General features: G+C 48.9%; 1 pseudogene; it reads right to left on the minus strand.

Moving 5' to 3' along the window:
* Positions 1-2,953: 2,953 nt before the first annotated feature.
* LOC125516872 (cytochrome P450 CYP72A616 pseudogene) lies at positions 2,954-6,842 on the minus strand (annotated as a pseudogene).
* Between the last annotated feature and the right edge of the window lie 371 nt (positions 6,843-7,213).

Genomic DNA, 7,213 nt, shown 5'->3' on the forward strand with positions numbered 1-7,213 from the left:
AGCAAATCTTGGGCAGCTCTAAGCTGTTGCTGCTTTTTCTTGAGGCTGCTTCCCATGGCTAAAAGCCTGCGTTTAAAACGCTCTTGTTCGGCGGGGTCTGATGGTATGACGAATTCGTCGTCATCGAGGCTTGCCTCGTCTTCGAAGAGAGGCGTATAGTTATCATCCTTGACCTCTCGGTCTGCCGCTCTCTCATGAGGGCTGGCTTCTCCATCTTCTTGTGCCGAATCTTGCTGAGGTGGGTGTTCTTCAGTGCTATCCGGGGTAGTATTATCTCCTGTGCCGGAATCACCGTTTTTGCTTTGGCGGGATTTAGAGCGGCGCCGCTGACGCTGGCGCTTTGGCTGTTTCTTGGGGGCGTCATCCCCCACTGTTCCATCACCATCTCCATCTTTTGGAGTGTCCACCATATATATGTCATATGACGAGCTGGCCTTCCAGTGCCCTACAGGTGCTGGTTCCTGTTCGTCTCCTACATCGTCGTCCATGCCGTCGATGTCTTCGGAGCTGAAGTCAAGTATGTCGGTTAGATCGTCGACAGTGGCTACAAAGTGGGTGGTGGGTGGGCTTTGAATTTCCTCATCGTCCGTATTCCACCCTAGCTGACCGTAGTCCGGCCAGGGCTCTCCTGATAAAGAGAGAGACTTAAGAGAATTTAGGATGTCGCCAAAAGGCGAATGCTGAAAGATGTCTGCGGCGGTGAACTCCATTATCGGCACCCAATCGGATTCGATTGGCAGGGGCGCGGGGGGTTCGGAGTCCGGGGAGGAGTCCGGATCCTCGGAGTCACGGGTAGTGCAGAGTGCGGGGCTAGCGTTCGGCTCGATCGCCTCTGAGATCACAGCCCCTGAGGCAGCGTCCAACCGCTGATCCTCGATCGACGCAGTAGGCTCCGAATCAATGGTCGAAACAGATGCATATGCGGCCTCCAAGGCGCTGTTCGGCGGCAGAGCTATATCATGCCCATCGAGACAGTGCGGCGCGCTTGGCTGTGGCTCGAATCCATCGAAGATCAATTCCTCGTGGATGTCGGCCGTGTAGTTTAGGCTTTCAAACCTGACCTGATGGCCAGGGGAATAGCTTTCGATCTGCTCAGGTGGCCGAGCGAATTGGCCCGCAGAGCGAAGCCGCCGAAGACGAAGATCTGTCCGGGGAGCAAAGTCTCACCCTAGACTGCATTGTTGTTGATGATCAAAGGAGCCATCAGGCCTAAAGGCGACGACACAGAGGAACTCTCAATGAAAGCACCAATGTCGGTGTCAAAACCGGCGGATCTCAGATAGGGGGTCCCGAACTGTGCGTCTAGGCCGGATGGTAACAGGAGGCAGGGAACACTTTGTTTTACCCAGGTTCGGGCCCTCTCGATGGAGGTAATACCCTACTCCTGCTTGATTAATATTGATGGTATGGGTAGTACAAGAGTAGATCTACCACGAGATCAAGGAGGCTAAACCCTAGAAGCTAGCCTATGGTATGATTGTTGTGTATGGAGTTGATTGCCTATGGACTACAACCCTCCGGTTTATATAGACACCGGATAGGGTTAGGGTTACACAGAGTCGGTTACAATGGTAGGAGATCTTGAATATCCGCATCGCCAAGCTTGCCTTCCATGCCAAGGAAAGTCCCATCCGGACACGGGACGAAGTCTTCAATCTTGTATCTTCACAGTCCAGGAGTCCGGCCGAAGGTATAGTCCGGCTACCCGAACACCCCCTAATCCAGGACTCCCTCAGTTAGGGTTACACAAGGTCGTTTACAAAGGAGGAGATATCCATATACGTATTGCCTAGCTTGCCTTCCACGCCAAGTAGAGTCCCATCCGGACACGAGACGAAGTCTTCAATCTTGTATCTTCATAGTCTAACAGTCCGGCCAATGGAGATAGTCCGGCTGTCTGGAGACCCCCTAATCCAGGACTCCCTCAGTTGTCCAACTCAGCAAAAGGTTTTGACACTAGACACAATAATGTACTGACTGCAGGGCTCTCCAAAGACATGTAGCTGCGTGGTGTGGTCCAGCATCTATTGTAGTTTCTCAAGTTAGCATTGTCAGCGATGAGAGGGGATACATACAGACAGAGAAATAACACCTGATATGATTACTCTAACTTTCATACAACTGCTATTATCGGGCTTGGTAGTTAAGGCTAATGGATAAGGAGTTTCTCACAATGAGCCATGGACACAAACCTCCTTTGAGTTGTCTTCATGGATTCATTGATCAACACCAATGCACCCCTCCTACCTACCGCCTTGAAGGGTAGCCTTATCATTTGCCAATGACCCATAGTCTATCAATAGCCCCTGATGGGCATGCAATCTCATTCACTCCCACTTGAATAAACTCAAGTGGAGAAGCACACCCCTTTCATAGGACCACTTTTCTTTGGAGCTCTATTTTCGGGGTCCGATGGACCTCGTAAGGCTTGGATCGCTAATATTTAGGGAGTTCTGGAAAACGTTATGCCCTTGGCATTCTCTGAGACAAGTACATCTCTCGATGCCTCTCCTCACATAGGAGTAGGCCGCGCTCCCGCGAGGCGTCTGAACCTATTAAAAAAACATCCACGAGTCAAACTTGGTTGTGTACGCTGACCTTCTCTATAAGGACGACGTGCACACCTCCGCTCATATTATTCTTGACCAGTTACTAACGACACCATAGTCGAAAGTTATTTTCATAACAACACGTCTCATGACCATCTACATACGCGTAACTCAAGCGTACAAGCAAGATCCAACACATTACGACGATATTTTTATTCACTCGTACATAATTCATGTTACACAAACTAGCATCGTTTACACGATAATTCTAATGCATAGTTCAGCTTACACAAACCAATATTGCTTACACAAATAGTTCAAATACAGAGTTCATATTACAAAAGCCAACATTGCTTACACCAATAATTAAGAACAACCAAATATTGGCTTAAAAGTGTACCTAGTCAGATAGCTTTGAGATTAATTTGCGTGCCATGCATCGGTTGCAATGTCATCACGGTGTGCGGTGCATGCGTATATGAAGGTGCCAGCTCAAACTCAAAATGCTGAAGGATCATGCTTAGGGCCATCTTGGCTTCGAGCATTGCAAAGTTCTGGCCGATGCACACTTGTGGCCCAAAACCAAATGACAAGAAGGCGCCCGGATGCTTGGATGCCTTGGAAATCCCCTGGGAAAATCGGTCTGGTTTGAACTCATTGACATCACTTCCCCATATGTCTGGATCATGATTGATGAATAGAACTGGCACCTCGATGAACACGCCCGAGGGGTATCTGACACCTCCAATATCCATATCCTTATATGTTTTCTGGCTAAGAATTGTAGCCGATGGATAGAACCGAAGAACCTCGTGAAGGATCATGGTCACCTACAATTAGTGGAAAGAACAATCAACTATTTATACCCTTAAAGTCATGTTACCTTACGCAGTTGCGAAAACAAAATACATCAATTTCAGAAAATACTCACCGTTTTGAGTCGGCTAAGACCCTCGTACTCGGGTTTGTTCTTCCTAAATAAACCTAGGACCTCCTCCCTCGCAAGGTCTTGCCACTCTGGATGCATGCTTAGTACAATCATTGTCCACGTGAGCAGTACTGACGTTGTCTCCATTCCTACAAAGTAAAATAGCTTGCACTCCTCGATAACATCTTCCATTTCCATTCCTTGGCTAGGTTGGCCGTTCTCGTCCACGTCCTTCATATTTGACTCTAGCAACAAGCCTAGTAGATCATTTTCGGATTTTTCACCTTCTTTCATAGCTCGCATTCTCTTATTGATTAGACCTTGTAAAATTGATTCGACCTCCTTATTGTTTTTGCACATCTTCAAATTGTTTTTGGTGGACAAGAACCTGCGGCACATTAGGCAGGTCCCACAATGTAAAAAATTAGTGTAAGCAAATGGAAAGTATCTACTATATCACTAAGCTCCCTAGGGGTAAAAGACCTCAGAATCAATTGAGGTGTCCAATTGGAATTGGGTCACCCGATTTTGACCAAGTCAACAATTTCTCAAAGCTCTCGTTCAATTCTTCTATACTATACATGATGCTTCCTAATTTTTAAGTCCTCACAATTAATGAGGTCTTCAGTTTAGAACTTGCTCACCTGATTTTGACCGGGTCCATACTTTCTCAAGGATCTCTCTCATTTAATTATTTTAATTCACCATACTCCCTAATTTTGAAGCTATTTTATTCGATTGAGATATTGAAATTTGAAATTGGTTGGTTTACGATTTTGATCGGGCCAGCGAATTTTCAAATCAATCAATACCAACCGGCTAGAAAACATATGCACACACATTGATATTTAGTTGGCAGGCCACTAGTTGCACACACATATGCACAATTGATGCGGCAATATAGTCTAGTTGCACACACATTGATATTTAGTTGACAGGACTAGTTACACACATATATGCTCAGTTGGCATGGCAATATAGTCTAGTTGCACACACATTGATGTTTAGTCGGCAGGACTATTGCACACACATATGCTCAGTTGGCGCGGGAATGTAGTCTAGTTGCACACACATTGATGTTTAGTAGGCAGAAGGACTATTGGCACACATATGCTCAGTTGACGCGGCATGTAGTCTAGTTGCGCACATATTGTGTTTAGTTGGCAGGAGGACTAGTTCGTCGAAACATCCCCATGCGGGATCTACTTTTGAAGAGCACGTCGCGAGACTTTCAACGGTGAAAACAGATCTGAATTTCGACACGCGGTTTAGAAGATATATCTTTTATAATTTTGAAAACCAAAAATTAATACAAGAGACGAACATGAGGAACATTAATGCATCGGCATGCAAGCACTAGACGCATGCATGCACCGGCTGCCCAAACGGTGGGACAGGTGGTCGTTTCCTTTGTTTTCTTGTTCTGAACGTGAAAGAGACAGGTACTTACCTTATTTGACCGGCCGCTGGATTGCTCTACTGGGCAGCCGACCGCCCAGTAGACACGCCCATCTTTGTAACAACTAAAAAAGAATCTGTTATGACGAGCATATTAGGGGCTTAGCCCAGTGGGTTATAGCCCAAGTATCTTAATCATTATTAGGGGCTTAGCCCAATTATCTTATCGTATTAGGATTGTTTGCTTATGAGTCAAGTAAACCTCTTTATATAAGGAGAGGAGATATATCAATCGAATCAAGCAAGAAGCAATCAGTATTTGCTCGGCTTCCCTTAGGGAGCCGGGAGACCTAAACCCTAGCCGCCTCTTGCGTCCGCCGCCGTCGCACCAGCCGCAAGGACGGCGCCCAGCCACCGGCCGCCGCACAATCTCCTCTGACCTCCTCCCTCCTTCCCTTACAGGCTATGACCTAGACCGGGTGGCGCCTGGTCAGAGTACTCCGGGTAGGGACCCGTGAAGCCGGATGGCCCACCGGACTGCGGAAACGGGATCGGCTGCTCCGGAGCCATGGTGTAGACCGGCGATGGCGAAGACCCAGCCGCTCAAGCTGGTAGTGGCAACGGGGAGGCCTAAAACCGGACCTGATGTATCGGAAGGCCGGCTGGCGAGGATGCCCCTGAGCTGGGCAGAGGTGGCGCCGGTGGTTGCAGCATCGGCTGTGGAGGGTGGGCGGGTGTGTCGGTTGCGGCGGGGAAAGGCGGCTGCAGATGCCAGAGGGGAGCCACAGCTGGCGGCGGTGGCAGATGCCACAGATGATCCGCGACCGGAGTGGTCTCGCCGGGGTGCCCCGCCTGGAACGGCAGCAGCGGCAGCCCGGTGCAGGTCGGCGCGCCCTGGCCCGGCCACGGCAGCGCGGGGGGCCCGCCTGGAACGGCAGCAGCGACTGCCCGCTGTAGGCATGCGCGCCCTGGGACGGCCATGGCAGCATGGGGGAGCCCGCATGGAATGGCAGCAGCGGCTGCCCGCTGTAGGCAGGCGCGCCCTAGGACGGCCATGGCAGCGTGGGGTGGCCATAGGCGGCGATCGGCGCAGGCGGCGGAGGTGCGTACGGCCCGGCTATGTACGGTTGGTGCTGCTTCAGAAGGAGTCCCTGGACGGCCGTCATGAGATCCCTCAAGGTATTGGTATTGGTGACCTGTTCCGGCGTGAAGAGCGGTCGTTGGCGGCGCGGAAGTGATGGGGGCCGGGGGCGATGAGGAGCCCGCGGTGGTGACCGGGCCCGACAGTGTGGAGGCCTCGGCGGTGGTCATCGAGGCAGACGTCATCGACGCGATGGTCCTCGGCGCGGAGGTGGAGACGGGCAGCGGCGGCGATGGTGTTGACGAAGACATGATCGGACCCAAGTCTCTGGATACCAAATTGGTAGGAACTAGGGTTCTACCTGGTCTAGGGCGTAGTCTGTAAGGGAAGGAGGGAGGAGGTCGGAGGAGATTGCGCGGCGGCCGACGGTTGGGCGCCGTCCTTGTGGCTGGTGCGACGGCGGCGGACGCAAGAGGCGGCTAGGGTTTAGGTCTCCCGGCTCCCTAAGGGAAGCCGAGTAAATACTAGTTGCTTCTTGCTTGATTAGATTGATACATCTTCTCTCCTTATATAGAGAGGTTTACTTGACTCCTAAGCAAATGATCCTAATATGATAAGATAATTGGGCTAAGCCCCTAATAATGATTAAGATAATTGGGCCATAACCCACTGGGCTAAGCCCCTAATATGCTGGTCATAACAGGAACAATGGTCATAGTAAAAGTAAAAAATTAAGTCATATATCATGATTTATGTATGAAAGTCTTTATGCAAAATGTCTATGTGCTACCAATAGAAGTATTAAGTATTTGTAGGAAAGTAAGCCTGGTACTATGATGTTTTCAAACCGACGAAGGCAAAGGCCTCCAAAGAAAGCTTCATTCATACATAGAGTACCTTCGATAAAAATGTGATATGAACAACTCTCGGTTTATAACTATCTAAAAATGTGATTATTACTGAAATTGGTAATGTTTTGCATAAATAGATGTGCCATGATTTTCTGTCATAATTATGCAATTTTAAATGAATAAAACAACCATGAAAGTTGCATGCATCATAGAGACTGTCTATATCAAAATGTGATATGTTTAGAACTTAAATGTTAACATCTAGCCCGTGCACCCGCACGGGTTGATGACTAGTGTAGAAAGTTGCATGTGTTTCCAAGAGAATTCTGAAGTGAAACAAGTTGTGTGAGTTCTTTGCCCACCTCAAAATTGTATTAAAAAGAATGGTATCCCTGATATTGCATAT

The sequence above is a fragment of the Triticum urartu genome, chromosome 6A (assembly GCF_056163025.1).
Source record: "Triticum urartu cultivar PI428250 chromosome 6A, HENAU_Tu73, whole genome shotgun sequence".
NCBI classification, from domain to species: domain Eukaryota; kingdom Viridiplantae; phylum Streptophyta; class Magnoliopsida; order Poales; family Poaceae; genus Triticum; species Triticum urartu.